Source organism: Lithobates pipiens, unplaced genomic scaffold (genome assembly GCF_037356315.1).
Source record: "Lithobates pipiens isolate NorthernLeopardFrog02 unplaced genomic scaffold, aLitPip1_a1.2 Scaffold_23, whole genome shotgun sequence".
In the NCBI taxonomy this organism is placed as follows: domain Eukaryota; kingdom Metazoa; phylum Chordata; class Amphibia; order Anura; family Ranidae; genus Lithobates; species Lithobates pipiens.
Genome location: NW_027507785.1, coordinates 248,397,478 through 248,416,154, shown reverse-complemented (window position 1 = coordinate 248,416,154; position 18,677 = coordinate 248,397,478).

Sequence of the window (18,677 nt, the reverse complement as noted above, 5' to 3'; positions counted from 1 at the left end):
TTCACGATGACCAAAGGCACAGCGTGATGGTAGCACCTTCTCTTTCAATATAGAGCAGTATATTTGTGAATTTATAATACCATCAATGAAATGCAGCTCCCTGACACCAGCAGCATTCATGCAGCCCCACAGAAGGACAATGCCACTATAATTTTTCACTGTAGACACCATGCATTTTTCTTTGTACTCTATACAGATTTGAAGCCATCAGTTCCAAAAACATTTATCTCGGTCTCATCACTCCAGTAGTAGTCCTAGTTTTCTTCTTATTTTTCAGCATTGCCCAGGCAAATTTTAGGCATGCTTTTTTGTGTATGGGCTTTAGGAGGGGCTTCCTTAGTGGATGGCACGCATGCATGCCATTTCTCAGCAGTGTGCGTTGTTGTACTTTTTAAGGACATTTTCCCGCACACATTAAGTAATTTTTAACGAAGATATTTTTAAGATACAAAATCAATCTATATGACACAGTCTATACATGTGAAACTTATTCACGGAGACAAGTGATCATACAAAATAGTTACATTTATTGGTTGACAAAAAACAAATATTTACATGAAATTAAAATATAGATTGCGTCACATGAACACCTTGACAATTAATGGAAACACCCACAAAATGGGAGTGTAGTACCTTGGACATAATATCACCATGATTACTTCTCAGTAGAATCAATAACCCTTCAATAATTGACAATTGAACAGAACGTCTGTATTTCACACATCCAACCATTACTATACTGCAGGTAAGTAAGTGGTTAACAATGTGAAATAAATTAGACGTTTGTTTGTCAATAAAAGTGGCATCTATGCATAAAGAAATATATAATGAAAAATTGAATTTAGAGAAAAATCTAAAAGGCGGTTATTGATTCGGGAGAACAATTTTCAATAATAGAATATTCAATACATCAATATTTAAGAGAACATGCAAGATACAATCAACATGCCATATTTACCCATTCCAAAATGGTTATTAGTGTGGATTGCTGGTTCCCAGGATTTAAGATGGCGGTTCAGGAATTTGATGAATGTTAAAATATGTATTCATGCATGGTGCATGAGTGTCAGTCTGTCTGGGAGTGTGTGTAACTCCCAGTGCCCCCCCCCCCAGGGTGGATCCCTGAGCCTCTCTCATTTGTCATCTTTTCTTGCTTCTTAAATATCCTCTTAAACAATAAGATCATAAAATGATACTAAGTTCTGCCCAAAAGGTATGTGTTCCCTCCTCATTGGCAGGCAACATGTAATGATTCTCTTTCCCAGGAGTCTAATGATTTTAAGGTAATAGCACCTTCAACCACCAGGTGTCTCACATGTGTTTGGTGTTTATCTCTTTAAGTTAATATTTTTTCATTTCTATAATATGCATTCGTTTTTTATATATGTTCTAAGGAATATATCTCTAGTGTTCAGGAATGATAGTAACCTATATAATAGAAAATATGCTTAACATAATTTTGTATAATCTCCATTGTATAAAATGGTTATATATATGTATATCAATGTATATCTATTAAATCTAGTCTATTTAGAAAGGACACAGGTTATATATATCAATCAAAATTACCTAAAATTATTATTTATATGGATACATGTATAATTCGGGTATCCAATCAATATTTGTTTATCTAGACATAGGTTAAATCCTTATACCGTTATAATCACGATTATATGTTTTTCTCGTTCAAAAGTTTTTATTTTATGTTAAAATAAATTACATGTACAGAATATAAGACAAATTATTTGATACCAGAAATAAAAAGACATATTGAAGTACGGATGATATAAAGCAAAGAAGAATTTCAAGATATTCTCGTGGGAATGACAATAAATGGCCTTATATGATTATATGTTTTTCATAATACTAATTCGTTGCTAAAACACTTCTACTTATAATCACACTTTCATATATAATTTCTTTATGACAACGTTCTTTAGATCATTAGATACTAAAATTATAATATCTCTTTTATGACCTACAAATATCACATATAATTTGAATGACATGAAGTACTTTTAAAATATGTCTGACTTGCATATCCCTCTAACACCATGTTTTGAGATGGACATTGAGTAGTCCAATAAATGTTTAGATGGCTTAGCTGTGTCCTCAAGTCCCTAGAATTCACACAATAAGTTTTGTTGGACAACGTGTCAGCTATTGAATTTTGTCTTCATGGTTGTATATTGTCCAAACAGTCCTTCTTGAGAGCACAATGGGGTTTCCTAGTTAAGGGCTATTTCCATGTGATAAATACACATCTTTTTGTTTGGTGACAAGAGTTATCATTGTTCCAGTCTCTTGTTTCAACACAGGGTTTGTAAAAGTAAGGCCGCGTACACACGCGGGGACTGTTCGCTCAACTTTGTCCGCTGAACAGTGTTTCGGCGGACAGTCCGCTCGTGTGTGGGCTTCAGCGGACAGTTTCAGCGGACAGTCTGACAAACAAAGTTTTTCGGAAATTCCGTAAAACTGTCCGCTGAAACTTGGTTTGAGCGGACAGTCCGCCCGTGTGTAGGCTTGTTCGTCAAACTAAGTCTCGCGCATGCTCAGAAAGAATTTACACGCCGAAGGTTGCATTGCAGTGTATAGGACGTCGTTTTCTAGTCCCGTCGTATGTGCCGTTCACGTCATCGCGCACGGTTTCAGCGGACTGTTCGTTCGTCGTGTGTGGCCAAGTTCGTCCATGCTAATTTTGAGCGGACTGTCCGCTGAAACTGTTTGATGAACAAAGTTGAGCGAACAGTCCCCACGTGTGTACGCGGCCTTACAGATAACTAATCCCCTGAACATTTGGAAAAATATGTGAGATCATGTATTTTGAGTTAAAGGTCTCCAAGAGGGTAATAGTTCAATAATATCAAAATTATAGTTCATCTACTTTTTGAGGCCTACTGAAATCTCTAATCTCTGCCAGTGAATATTAAATGTATTTTTCATGAATTCACAACAGCGCGGTATTGTGTCATGGAAAACAATCACTCCAGTTTGGCTTTCTACTCTTTCTACTTCTTTAGCTAACTGCAGGGAACTTGCATGGCGATTTTCTTCAACCCTTCTCATCAGAATACACTCCTGTCGAGGTCTTAACTTCTGTGGACAACCAGGATGTCTCTGTGAGATGGTTGCAGTTCCATCTTTGTTAAATTTTTGTATCAATTTTGCTACAGTATTCTAAGGCCCCTTTCACACTGGGGCGGTTTTCAGGCGCTACAGCGCTAAAAATAGCGCCTTTGTAATGCCTGAAAAAAACGTCCCCTTTCACTCCAGTGTGAAAGCCAGAGACTGTTGGAGGGAGCATGGAGCTTGAATACATGGTTGGATAAGGAGGTGAGATCCAATGATGAGTCTGTAGGGCAGCAGTGTGATGTAGAGTGTGAGGGTGGCAGAAGGGGGTAGAGAGCCAGAGCATTGTATGTATAAGGCAGCAGTGTGATCCAAAGGGGGGGGGGGGGGGGGGCAGAGAGCTGGAGCATTGTGTGTATAAGGCATGTAAAATTCATGTTAATAGTCCTCAGCATTCAAAATTGTGAGTTTAGTGGTCCATGATGTGCGAAAGGTTGGCAACCACTGTTTTAGATGATCAGCATATCCACCTTTGATGACCACCACCTGCTACTGACATTTCAACTATGCTGCAGCTCCTCATTGTCAACTAGTGCCAACAAGGCTGCTGTTAGAAATCACATGGCCCCATACCACCAACCTGACAGCCCCCCCCCAAATAAACACAGTTTACTATGCTAAAGTTATGAATGAACACAGTAATTGATAGGTACTCATCACTCATTGTGTTCATTCTGGAAAAGAAGGAGCTGGTAAATGTGACATATTTCCTGGATCCTTCCCTTGCTCTCCATCCTCCGGATCCTATTGTGTGCTTGCAACTCCAGTAAGGAGAGGAGGGAAGCTGGCAGCACTGCAGGGGTAGGGGCTCTCCAGTTGGACCTGGGCAGCAGAGGGAAATATATGGTGAACAGGGAGTATAATCTTTGCAGCGGGGGGTAGGGAACTTACTAGAACCAATCCCCTATATGACGCTCTCTGCAGCAGCTTAAAATCGGGCAGGAGGAAGAGGAGCAGAAGCCAGCTTTCAGCTGCTGCAGAGAGAGCCATATAGGGGATCAGTTCCAGTAATTGCCCCCCCCCCCTCCGCCATGCTGATCACCCTGAGTGCCACCCCCAAAACTACAATTCAAAATGTAAATTCAAAGCAACCAGTAAAGAACACAAAAATAACATTGGTATGAAGGAAAAAAAAAGGCAAACCTCATTGCATAGGGTGCGATTTTCTTGGAACTTAAGAAAAAAGTAAACACTATAAATGCTCATAGAACTTCAGACTATAATCTAGATATTATTATTAAATAAAACATTATATGCTTGCTTTAGGAAAATCAGAACATTTTATTGTCACAATAAAAAAGTTGACCTCCTTTTCCACTGCCTGCATCGTACAAAATAGAGCTGTTTTTAATATCGCATCACAAGATAAGGGTTTTAACAGATGTTTGACAAATAATTTTCGTGAAATGTATTTCGGTTTTCTTCTGGGGCCTACAAAAGAACGGAATATAAAGTGGAAAAAATGCTGGCTCCCTTTGGATCCTTTTTCCAACACATGAATGGTAAAGTTACAAGACAAGTCATTCCAACGGATTCCCAGCTTTTACTTGGCAGATTAGTAACATCACCATTAAAATGTTTTAACCGTCAATAGATGACCCCATAGTAATAGTTTCCACAACACGGTATGAATTTTTACTGTCAATGCAAAATGGAAACTAAGCATGGAAGATTAATTAAAGAATAATTGTAGGTGAAGCTGGACATTTTCTTAGCATTGGAATTAAGCAAACAAGCTATTTATTTGGCTGGTTCCTGAAGACAGGTCAGGTGACTGAAAGTCATATTCTGTTCCTTCACCTATTGCCATTTGAATGGCGTTTCATAAAAAGAAAGTGTCAAGACCCAGTCCTTGATTTCTGCATCAACAGGATTTGTGCTTTAATGATTTTACTTAGAAATTCTAGTTATGGATTGGTTAAAGTGGTGTTAAACCCAAAAACAAAAATGTAAAATATACTACACCTTACCAATTTGTAAAAGTGGTGTCTGCATTAGTTTTCTTTTTGTAGCCTTTTTTTCTATATTTTCATCTGGTGATCTGGCCAGTAACACACCTCCTGCCTTTGAGTGTAACAACTCTGGATGGAGGAGAAATGGAGGTGCAACAGTGACACATTGGGACAGTAGCATTGTCATTCTGGCAAGAGAGTAGTGTTAGATACAGTGCCTTGAAAAATATTCATACCCCTTGAAATTTTCCACGTTTTGTTATGTTACAACCAAAAACGTAAATGTATTTTATTGGAATTTTATGTGATAGACCAACACAAAGTGGCACATAATTGTTAAGTGTAAGGAAAATGATAAATGGCTTTCAAATAAAAAAATAAAAATATGTGAAAAGTGTGGCGTGCATTTGTATTCAGCCCCCCTGAGTCAATACTTTGTAGAACCACCTTTTGCTGCAATTACAGCTGCAAGCCTTTTTGGGGATGTCTCTACCAGCTTTTCACATCTAGAGAGTGACATTTTTGCCCATTCTTCTTTGCAGAATAGCTCACGCTCTGTCAGATTGGATGGAGAGCGTCTGTGAACTGCATTTTTCAAGTCTTGCCACAGTTTCTCAATTGGATTTAGGTCTGGACTTTGGGCCATTCTTACACATGAATTTGTTTAGATCTAAACCATTCCATTGTAGCTCTGGCTGTATGTTTAAGGTTGTTGTCCTGCTGGAAGGTGAACCTCAACCCCAATCTCAAGTCTTTTGAAGACTCAAACAGGTTTTCTTCTAAGATCGCCCTGTATTTGGCTTCATCCATCTTCCTATCAACTCTGACCAGCTTCCCTGTCCCTGCTGAAGAAAAGCAAGGGGATGCTTGTTGTGGGGATGCGTGAGACAAGGCAAGAGGGATCTGCTGAGCTCTTGCCCTTGTCTCACACTTGCTGGGAAGTTGGTTTCCTGGGATTGAAGTTGCTACATGTGCAGGAGGGAGATCCAAGCAGGACAGCTACATGGAGACTAATAGAGAGGAGGAGGAGCCGCTGAAGCCATGGTTTATGTATGAGAATGCGATTGGGTTCCATCTGGATGCTGTAGAAAGACCAACTCACCTGGTGATATCTGTTGATTCTTCATATGTATGAGGTTAGGTTTCTGTGAGACCACTGTCACTAGGAGACCACCTGTGGAGTTGCTCATGAACTTTTCTTCTTTTCCATTTCTGCACTAAGCCACCTTATATATATCCACCTGAACTTTGTTCTCCTGGAAGGACTATTATTTATTGCTTCCATTTATTGTTTTTATACTTTACTCCTTTCTAGTTCACCTAAATGGATGGAGTGACTAATGTAGAGTGCACATCATTTTGGAGATTTTTTCACTTTGCACTTTATTCTGGTATATTGTACACTAAAAGTGTGCATTTCTCATAGCGCACTTTATTTTTGTTCTTATTTGCACTTTATATATTTGCACTTTTTAGGAACTGTTTGATACATATTGTGTTTTTGGCAATTTTATATAGATCACTTTATTATTTAAATTAGTTTAATAGCAGCAGGAGCCCAGGGAAGAAAAAAGGGGTACTAGAAAAAGTAACCAAGGTCAGACTTTTGAGGCAAGGAAACAATAAAGAAGTAACAAAAATAATATTTATTGAAATAAAGTACATTGTATGATGACAGTATTACAAAAAATTTTAACATCATATAAGAATGATACAATTTGTACAATGAGCCCTTGTACATCTACGCGTTTCGTCGTAAGGCTTCTTCAGGACGATCAAGGTTCAGAGATATAACAAAGAAAAAAGGGAGGAGGGAGAATCTCACTATCTTTTGGTGGACTAGGCCTCATGTACAAATATTCAGTGGCTGGAGGATTACCAGAGATGTGGAATATTTTCAACAAATAATAAGTAAATAAATGTTGCTACGACAGGGGCAGGAGTGAATCTCATAGCACTTGGATATCTAGGGTCCACAAGGGGAAAATTGCCATTGAAATTCAGCAAGGCTAGCGGCATATAATATATCCCGGCTAGCAAAAAGTGCCCTTAATAGAGAAATACAGATCCTGAGATGAGCGAGTATGCCCCTGGGAGACAACCTGGTGCTGTACACGAAGCAGCAGGAGCCCATTGTTTTATTGGCCACAGTACCCTCCTCCTCAAACCAGAAGATCTGGGAAGCATTGCCAATTGTCCTGGACCTGGTGGGAGTGACAAGGGACAGCAGGTAAGTGTTTGAGGATAGGAGGACATAGAAAGGTACTGGGTATTTTTTTTATTACATTGCATACAATACATTAGGGTAAAACATCCAGCATTTAGTACCACTTTAACTTTACAATTAATACATACCCGTCATATGCAAAGCAAATACAAGAAAAGCTAAAAGCTAAATGAAAATTTATTTTGTAAGTAAACAGCCAATACTCCTGTAAAAATCCAACTCGAATATCTGGATTATATGAACTTAATTGAAGACCCTTTTGGCCTCATTCACTCTGGCACCCATGCTTTTGGCATTCCAAACACAGGAGAAGTCATCTGGGAAGTATATAAAATTTTAAGCTTCCCAGGACACTTTTTTTTCCTGGATTTAGATGTTCCTGCTCTAAAGCAGACTAAGCCACATTTAGTCATATTTAGAATTTCTAATTGAATTCTGGACAAACAGAATTCTCTTTTATCTAAGACACTTAAACTTAATTATATTTGCAATTGCCTTTTAGTTCAGTCTTCTTTCTTAGATGATAGGTATAAACAGTGGATACAAAGAAAAGGATGGATATGGACATTGTGCATGAATTTTACAGTTTTTAATATTTTTGGCAAGAATAAAGAAAAAAGGACAGTGAAATGAGATATAATAAATGAAAGATGTTTAGTAGAGATCATGTAGACCAAAATGACCATACTGTTCTCACGTCATCCAGAACTAAGCCACCCACTTGGAAGAAGGTAACATCCAAGAGGAAGTTTAATACTGTGAAATTAGATTAATTGGGACATGACCATGTTGGGTGTATGCAAGTATTGGAGAAGCAAAGTGCAGGTACTTGGGTAGAAAATGGGGTATTAAGGGAATGGGGTATGAGGGAAAAAGAAAGAAAGGGGGAAAGAAAGGTTTGCACACATCTCAGGAGGAATTTTTATCCACTCTTCTTTACAGATCTTCACTAAATCCTTATGGTTTCTTGGCTGTCTCTTGGCAACTTGAAGTTTCAGCTCCTTCCATTAATTTTCTATAGGATTAAGGTCTGGAGACTGACTAGGCCATTCCATGACCTTAATGTGCTTCTTCTTGAGACACACCTTTGTTGCCATGGCGGTATATTTTGGGTCATTGTCATGCTGGAAGACCCATCCACGACCCATCTTCGGTGTTCTAGCTGAGGGAAGAAGGTTCTCATCCAAAATTTTACAATACATGGCTCCATCCATTGGTCCCTCAATGCAGAAAAGTCGGCCTGTACCTTTAGCAGAGAAACAGCCCCAAAGCATCATGTTTCCACCACCGTTCTTGACTGCAGGGATGATGTTCTTAGGGCATAGTTAGCATTTTTCTTCCTTCAAACACAGCGAGTTGAGTTAATGCCAAAGAGCTCAATTTTGGTCTCATCTGACCACAGCACTTTCCCAATTCTTCTCTGAATCGTTTAGATGTTCATTGGCATGACTGTACACATGTCTTCTTGAGGAGGGGGACTCAACATGTTTGCAGGGAGAAAAATCCTATGACCCTAAGAACACCATCCCTACAGTCAAGCAAGGAGGTGGAAACATTATGCTTTGGGGCTTTTTCTTTGCTAAAGGTACAGACCGACTTTGCCGCATTGAGGGGCCAATGGATGTAATGGATTCTAAAATTTTGGATGAGAACCTTCTACCCTCAGCCAGAACAATGAAGATGGGTCATGGATGGGTCTTTCAGCATGACAATGACCCAAAACATACTGCTAAGGCAACACTGTCGCCCTTGTTGGCAACCTCTGTGCTTGCCAACAAGGGTTTCTCCACCAAGTGCTAAGTCATGTTTTGCTTGGGGATCAAATACTTATTTTACTCACTGAACTGAAACTCAATTTATAACATTTGTATCATGTGATTTTTTCTGGATTTTTGGCTGATATTCTGCCTCTATTATTTTAACTACACATATGATAAAAATTATAGATTCTTAATTTCTTTGGAAGAGGGAAAACTTACAAAATCTGCAGGTTATCAAATAATTATTTTCCCCACTGTACAGCATTAGCATTGCCAATACCCTGACCGCATTGTCACCGACAGTTCACAGTGATCAGGCACCAACTGGAAGCCATCAGAATGGACTCCCAAATCATGTGATCACAGTAGCAGTCAATTGCAGCAATCACATGGCCAGAAAGCTCCAGCATTACGATCACTTGAAGGACCAGCTCCCGCTGGTGGGGAGGGGTTAAAATAAAACAATAATATAACACTGCAAAGCAGAAAGCAGAGCCAAGCATATACAAAAAGCAAAATGTTTTTTTTTTGACTGAGGATCTTCAGGCTGTATGAAACAAATTTAAAGTCAGCAGCTATACTGTAGATGCTGACTTTTAATAAAAGGACACTTACCCGTCCAAGGATCCAGTGTGGTCCTCGTCCAGGCTGGTTCTTCACCGGTCTTGGGTCCCCGATGCTGGCATGTTGCCATGCAGCTTCACAGCTGGCTTCCCACTGTGCATGACCCCACAGCCTTCTGGGACATGTCCCAGAAAGCTTTGGGCAAAGAGGGGGAACCATCAAAATCTGGTATATACCCCCCTCCCCAAAAAAAAGTGGTAGAAGATAAAGGGGGGGGGGGGGGGATCGGAACTTCCTATTTTGGGTGAAGTTCTGCTTTAAAACCTAAGTAAATATTGATTGATTGAGTACATATACATGGATATAATCTCTTTTACATGTTTGAAGCCATTGACAAGACTTTGTTACCTTTTAAAGGTTAAATATAATACTTTTGCGCCACATTTTTTTCTTGTATTATTATTTAGTTTAGATTGATCTATATATATACTGTATATGATCTATGTATACTTTTTGCAATTCTAAAAAAAAATGTTTGCTTTTGCACAGAAAGGGTGTGGGAAAAGCACAGGAAAGGATGTTTAGTTTCAGATTTTCTGCTTCTGATTTAAACTCTGTATAGTCCAGTGTTTCTCAAATCCAGTCCTCAGGCCCCCCCAACAGGTCATGTTTTCAGGTTTTCCATTATTTTTCACAGGTGATTTGATCAGTTTCACTGCCTTAGCAATTACCACAGCCGTTTCATCTGAGGGAAATCCTGAAAACATGACCTGTTGGGGGGGCCTGAGGACTGGATTTGAGAAACACTGGTATAGTCCCACCTGAGTAGGACAGACAGGAGGGGGGATACGTCAACCCTTTGACTTATTTAGTTCTATGAGCTTGAATTATTGAGGTCTGTAAAGTGCAGATACTTTTTAACTGATCAGCTAAGAATAGACAGGTAAACATGTAAAAACGAAGCCAGTGCTCCAAATGTTTCTGGCACCGCTATTTAATCAAACATTGTACAGTTAACCATTGAATGATCATTTACTACCATCACTTTAGTCCCCTGGATAAGGATCGCAGTGAGGAGAACTCGCCACCCATAACATTTATTTATGTATAGATTCCGTTAAAAAAAATTAAATAAAAAAAATTCTGACTGTATGTACATGCAAATGATTGGTCTCTGTACTATGTTATTAGATTAATGCCTTGTTTTTTGTCTCTTGCATATGTGCCATTTTATAACAAATTGAATGCCAGTTTGTGCTCTGTATGCAAGTTCTTTCACAAGAAAGGACGCCTGTTAGTTTAAAGAGCTATACGTTTATTTAGCATGGAATTGCCTACAATTTACTAGCATAGCAAAAGGCATTAGATCCCTGGTGGAAAATCACTGAGGGGCCCTCCTTGACTCCCTGTTAGCAATGATTTAGTAGTCACACATACTGTAGGTGAAAGGACAAGTGACTTCAGATGTTGCATTTATGTACAATATATCTTTTTTAAGGCATACGATTTAGCGATACATAAATCAATATGTATCTTACATACATCATACATCTATTTAATGCCAAGCAGTAGAGATACAGTGTACACTACTGTGCAAAAAGTTTTAGGCAGGTGTGAAAAAATGCTTTGAATTAAGAATGATTTCCGAAATGGAAGTGTTAATAGTTTATTTTTTATTAATCAACAAAATGGAAAGTAAATGAATAGAAGAGAAATCCAAATCAAATCAAAATTTGGTGTGACTGTTTGCTTTCAAAATTCTAGGTACAATTGCACACAGTTTTTTTTAAAGGAACTTGACAGGTCGGTTGTTCCAAACATCTTGGAGAACTAACCACAGATCTTCTATGGATGTAGGCTGCCTCATATCTTTCTGTCTCTTTACATAATGCCAGACAGACTTGATGATGTTGAGATCAGGGCTCTGTGAGGGCCAAACCATCGTATCCATGGCTCATAGTTATATAGTTACACAGTAGGTAAGGCTGAATAAAGACAATAGTCCATCCAGTTCAACCTGTGATTTTTTACGTGTGTTAGTGTCTATAATCATTTCCCATATCCCTGAATGTTGTGTTCTTTAAGATGCACGTCCAAGAGTCTCTTAAACATATCAATACTCCCTGCTGATACCACCAATTGTGGAAGAGAATTCCACATCCTTATTACCCTGACCCTCTGTGCAGCTTAAGGTTAAACCGTTTATCCTCCAATCTCATTATGTGGCCCGTGTCCTCTTACACTCCCTAAGATTAAATATTATTTTTCCTATGTAGGGATCACCACTGAGGTTTTTGTAAATCGCTATCATGTCCCCTCTCAAGCGTCTGTTCTCCAGTGAGAATAAATTTAGTGCTTGTAGTCGTTCCTCGTAATTGAGGTCTTCCAGTCCCTTTATTAATTTTGTTGCCCTTGGACTCTCTCCAGCTCCAGCACATCCCTTCTGAGGACTGGTGACCAGAACTGGACAGAATACTCCAGATGTGGCCTGAACAGAGTTTTATAAAGTGGCAAGATTAAAGTTTTATCTCTGGAGTATATCCCCCTTTTTTATGCAAGCTCACATTCTGCCGGCTTTGGTAGCCGCAGCTTGACATTGCATGCTATTGCACAGTCTGTCATCTACTAGGACCCCCAGATCTTTCTCCATCCTTGATTCCCCCAGAGGTTCTCCCCCTAGTGAGTAGTTTTTAGCCCCCCAAGTGCATTATTTTACATTTCTCCACATTAAACCTAATTTGCCATGTAGTTGCCCACTCCATTATTTTGTTCTGGTCTTTCTGCAAACATTCTATATCTTGATGTGAAGTTATTACCCTGCATATTTTTGTGTAAAAACTGAGATTGAGCTATTTATCACATCCTTTATATGATTTATGAATAAATTAAACAGAATTGGTCCCAGGACAGAGCTTTGGGGTAACTCACCCCTCTAGTTTGAGTGCACATTATTTTTTACCACCCTTTGGACATGTAACTAGTTTTCTATCCAAGAACAAACCTTATGGTCCATGCCTGCAGACTTTGGCTTGTAGATTAAGAGTTTATGGGGAACTGTATCGAATGCCTTTGAAAAATCCAGACACACCACATCCACAGGTCTCCCTCTATCCAGATGGCAGCTCACTTCCTAGTAGAATGTTAGCAGTTTGGTCTGGCAGGAACGATCCTACCTAAACCCATGCTGATTACTACTAATGATACTGTTTTATTCTGCAAAATAGTGGTACCACATTGGCTTTCTCCAATCATGTGGTACAATTTCTGTCAGTATGCTGTTCACAAAGATAAGGAATAGCGGTCTGGCTATAACCTCACTGAGGACCCTCAAATGTAAGCCATCTGGTCTTAGTGATTTATTTGTGCTAAGCTCATCTAGTCTTTTCTTGACTCTGGCCTCTGTTAGTCACAAGGGTACGTCCTAATATGTGCTACTAACGATACTTGTGTGGTGGGTATACCCCTCTTTTTCCTGTGTAAAAACTGAGGAGATGAAAGCATTTAGTACAGTCGCCTTCTCTGTATCATCTATTTTTTTGTTGGCAATGTGCTCTAATCTTGCTTTTTTACTATTAATATATATAAAAAAATGATTGGGATTTTGTTTACTCTCCACTGCTATGTGTCTTTTGTAGTCTTTTTTTAGCCGCTCTGATTTTGTTCTTACACCACTTATTGCATTCTTTCTAGCGTTGGAATGCTGACAATGACCATTACGCTTTATATTTTTTTAAAGGCCACTTTTTTCTCTTTAATAAGACTTTTTACATTACAGTTTAGCCACCCCGGTTTAACCTTCACTCTTCTATATTTATTGCCCATTGGAATGTACTGTGTGATACCTTTGTTTAACCCCCCTGACAGTATTCCTGAGTGTGGCTCGGGGTGAGATTTTTGTACCATTAGCGGTAACCCCGAGCCACACTCGGGATTGCATCGCTGGATCCAGAAAGAGATAACTTACCTTATCTCCGGGATCCCGCGATGTATCCCTGCTGTGTACGGCGGCCGGACCTTCCGCCCAATGCACTGTGTGCCCTGGCTTCCGTTCCCTGTGAGCGTAGCGACGCAGGGAGGTGGAACCAGCACCAAATTAAAAAAGTTAAAAACACAAAACACACTGATACATTGTAATCCTATTGGATTACATTACTAAATAAAATAAAACTGACCTTAGCTTGCCCCCATTGCTTTATCCAGTGCCCCTGCCTGCAGTTTTACTGTACTTTGTGTCTGGAAACTGCAGAGCGACCATGGCATCAAAAAAGCGGGCCTCTACCTCAAAAGTGGCATATGACCTGCTTGAAAACAGCGACAGCGATGCAGAATCGCTTGCAGAAGTGAGTGATAGCGATTCGTGGAGAAGTTTGTCGTCAGGCACGGAAAGCGATTTTAGCGATCATCCTGCGACTTTGCCCAGTGATGTGCGGACTTGGTGCTCAATTGATTGCAGTACTGAGCATGCAGCGCCCCCAAGATTTCCATCTACTGGAACACCTGGTATCAAAGTGGATGTGGATGACAACCCATTGGCATATCTCCAACTCTTTTTGACCGATGAGGTTATAGAAAAAATTGTTATGGAGACAAATCGGTACCAGGAACAACAAGCTGCTACGCATCAGAGGTTTGCAAGGAGCAGAAAGTGGGAACCAGTAACTAAGGAGGACATCTGGAAGTTTCTGGGCCTCATAATTCTACAGGGAGTGGTTGGGAAGCCCCTGCAGAAGTGGTACTGGACCACCAACAAATTGCTAGCAACTCCTTTTTATGGCACCGTCATGTCGGAGTACAAATTTTCCCTTATTATGAAGTATTTGCACTTTGAGAATAATGAGGAATTCGACGAGACTTCTCATCCAGCACCAAAGCTAAAAAAGATTTGGGGGCTTTACCAAATGATTCAGCAATTTCCAGAAGACCTATGTACCCGACAGAGACATCAGTATCGACGAAAGTCTGATGGCCTACAAAAGAAGACTCAGCTGGATACAGTTTATTGCGTCCAAGAGGGCATGTTTTGGAAAAAAATCATTCATGCTCTGTGAATCCAGCACTGGGTACATATAGAATTCCATACTTTACACCGGAAAAGGAACCAAGTTCAATGAGAGATTCGGTAACTATGGACTGGCAACCGCTTCCGTGCTTACTCTGATTGAACCGCTGCTGAATCAGGGCTACTGTGTAACCACAGACAATTTTTACAGTTCTCCAGAACTCTGTGAGTTCCTTTTGCAGCATAAAACAGATGCATACGGGACCGTTAGAGGTAACCGGCGTGACTTGCCACCAACCTTTGTCAATAAAAAGCTCAAGGCAGGAGAAATAGTTGCCTGGCAAAAAGGAAAAATGATGGCACTGAGATGGCGTGACAAAAAAGACGTGTGCCTAATGAGTACCATTCACAACACCTCTACTGTCATGGTACAAACAAAAGGTGGAAAAGACATCATGAAGCCCCAGGTCGTGATGGACTACAACCATACTATGGGAGGTGTTGACCGTGCTGACCAGGCCATGACTTTTTACCCAGCCATGAGGAAGCAACAGAAAAAATATTATTAAAAAATCTTCAGGCACCTTCTGGAGTAGTGCCTGTGGAATGCTTTCATTCTTCTAAAAAAAAATAGTGACAAGCCTGTTGTTCATGCGGACTTTGTTTGGAAAGTTGCCAAACTTATTTTCCTCAGGCACCAAACACCAACGACAGTAAACAGATCTGGCCGTCGTGCTGCTGGCGTTGTGAACCCGGAACGCCTGACTGGTCGGCACTTTATGGACCACATTCCACCAACAGAAAAGAAGGCAGCACCCACAAGGATGTGTGTCGTTTGCTGCTCTAAGCGTGACGACACTGGAAGGAAAATTCGAAAAGAAACAAGGTTCTACTGTCCTGACTGTGATGTTGGACTTTGTGCTGTACCATGTTTTAAAATTTTCCATACCAGAGAAGTTTACTGAAGCAATATGACTACCAATATTGCACCCTGTCAGTGTTTTTGATTATATTATTTACTAAAATTTATTGAATAAAAAGTATGATTATTATTATATTATTATTTATTATTTACAGTTATTTATTATATTATAATTTATGATATTTGTGTTTCAAACTTTATCCTACCCGGGATGTCTACTAGACTTTGGTTTAAACAGATTTCAGTGAGTTATTCCTAAGAATTGCAGGCTTACAATATAAAACGCCAAATTTCCATTCAAAATAATGGTACCGCTTTCAGCACCTAAAATCCGAAATAATCATACCGCCAGGGAGGTTAATATGTTCCTAAAGCATTCCCACTTTTCCATACCCTCACTCTAGTAGGAGAGTTTGGCTGTTCCTCACCCAATTTTATGTCTCTCTCTGTTTCAGTTAAAGACTGCGTTTCAATCTACATATGAAATTGAGCATTATCATCTGCTTGGTATAGTTGGTTAATCATACACCTGACTCTAATCCTACAAAACCCCTGACTTTGTGCAAGTGTAAGAATTGATGCTGGTTTGAAGCTAAAGGGCAGTCACACTAAATATTGGTTAGATATATATTTTTCTTCTGTTCCTTCACTTTGCATTTTGTAAGCTGATAAAAATAAAAACAAAGTAAGCATTCTTACTTTACAGCATTTCTTCACACCTGCTTAAGGCTCCATTTACACCTATGCCATTTGCTTTGGAGCGTTTCTTCAGTGCTTTTTGTGTTTTTTCACAGCTACTTACCGTGATTTTGACGCGTTTTGCCGCAATTTGTGTTTTGAGTTTTAAATGCTTTTCTTTTTGGAAATTTGTTGTTTGGCAGAATAAAACAGCAAATCACAGCAAAAATATGTTAAACACGCACTGCATGCTTTTTTTTATAGCTTCTCCATTAAAGCGGAGTTCCAGGCTTTTTATGTTTATTAAAAGTCAGCAGCTACAAAAAGTGTCCAGCGATGCAGCCGAACGGAGCATCGCTCCTCTCCCCCTCCTCTCCATCAGTACCTCCATTGCCACTCATTTTTTGGTGGAACTCCGCTTTAAGGCTCAATTCACACTAATGCGTTTTTTGATGCATTGTGTATTTTGCAGAAATGCAGGGAATTTTTTAAACATGGGTTCCTATGGAACATGTTCACATCAGTACATGTTTGTGCCTTTGCAAGTACCGCTTTATTACTGCGATTTTGCCACGTTTACACGTTGGATACATTGTACCCCTACCCATCCACCATAAAAAAGTAGTGTAGTTTGACAAAAAACAATAGACAGTTTTTGATAAGTCCTTTATAAAAAAAATCTTCTTCCCTGCTTCTTCCCCCGGTCTTCTCTTTGAAGCTAAAGGGCAGTCCGCTTTTTCTTCTGGTCCACTTCTTCTGTCTTTTTGGTACAGTGTTGTTCTTCCTACTCCACCGCCGCTCCCGCCAAAGACCCTCCTCTGATGCTGCACCCTGCTGATCTGTCCGCGCCGATGTCAAGCATTTCTTAGAGAACTATAGTGCATGGCCATCTGATGACTTCATCTGGAGGCCCCACCCTCTCCTGGTGTCATGGACCTATCATGCCCTAGGTGGTGCAGTCACAAGGGATGGGGCCTCCAAATTACATAATCCAATAGCCACGCCCCATAGTTAACAAAGAAATGCTTGACATTGTTGCGGACAGATCAGCGAGGCACAGCATTGGAGGAGAGGCCAGGCCCTTGGGTCTAGTATGGACCTGGGGGGGGACCCCACGCTGTTTTTTTAACGTTTGTTTTTAGCCGGCAATTCTTTTTGTTTTACATTCAGCTGTCAGATGGGAAGCCCAGGGGCAAGGGTCCGCCTTGGCCGCATCTGTAGCTGTGCTGGCACTCTGTGTTTGTGTGCTGCTGCAGATCTGTATCATTGAGCTTGCAGAGCTCTTTACTGCCACCTCTGGCTTCTTCCTGTATGCGCACTCCTTGTGTTTGCTGCCCATAATGTATTTTCACAGGGACATGTGGAAACAGGACCTGGGAGAAGGAAGACCACCTTACAAGTGGACCACTGGGAGTACAAGTGAAGGGAGGAGGCTGTTGGTGTATGTGGGGGGGGGGGGGCAGAGCTGTGTGTGTGTGCTTACAGATGTGTGTGGGGGGCTAACACATATACAGATGAGGGGTGCAGCTAAGTGCATACATGTATGATCAGTGAAGTGAGGTGCCAGATATAGGAAAGATCATATAATCTGTCCTGCCCTGTATACAGCTATATACACCCATCTTCATTCATGTATTCCTCCATCATCCCTGAGGATGATGGGGGCTAGAGAAATTGAACTCAGGTGCGGACAACCACAGTTATAGTATGTTTTAACAAGGGGGCAATCACTTTTTCACACAGGGCCATGATGGTTTGGATTTTTTTTTCACCTTTAATAATAAACACCTTCATTTACAAATTGCATTTTGTGTTTACTTGTGTTGTCCTTGACTATTGTTTAAATTGGTTTGATGTTCCGAAACACTTAAGTGTGACAAACATGCAAAGGAACAGGAAATGAGGAAGGGGGCAAACACTTTTTCACACCACTGTATATACAGGTAGCTGTATACACCCAACTTCCTTCCTGTATATAGAGACCTTCCTCCATCACTGCCTGCAGATATACATCATCTGTCCTGTATACAGCTACATACACCCACCTTCCTTCCTGTATATACTAATACCATCCACCGCTCTATATACAGATACTGTACACCCTCTGTACTGTACAGGCCACATTTGATGGGCACAGTGAGGCTGAATATTGTTGGGCACATGCCTGCGATTTGTGATAATGATTAAGTCCCTCCCCTTCATGACATTGTCGAAAAGGGGCGGAGCATGGATGACCTTAAAACTATACCCCCCCTGAAAAAAGTTCTGCGGACACCCATGATTGCATTAGTGTGAATCGGGACTCAAGGTCCTTAGAGATATTGGCAGCTGATGTTCTACTCCAGAGTTTATGGACATACCTTCCCAACTCAGAAGCACTGCTAGTTCTAGGACAGAGCGCACACCTGTGTAACCTCATGCACAGTGACATGCCTATCCTGGGTCT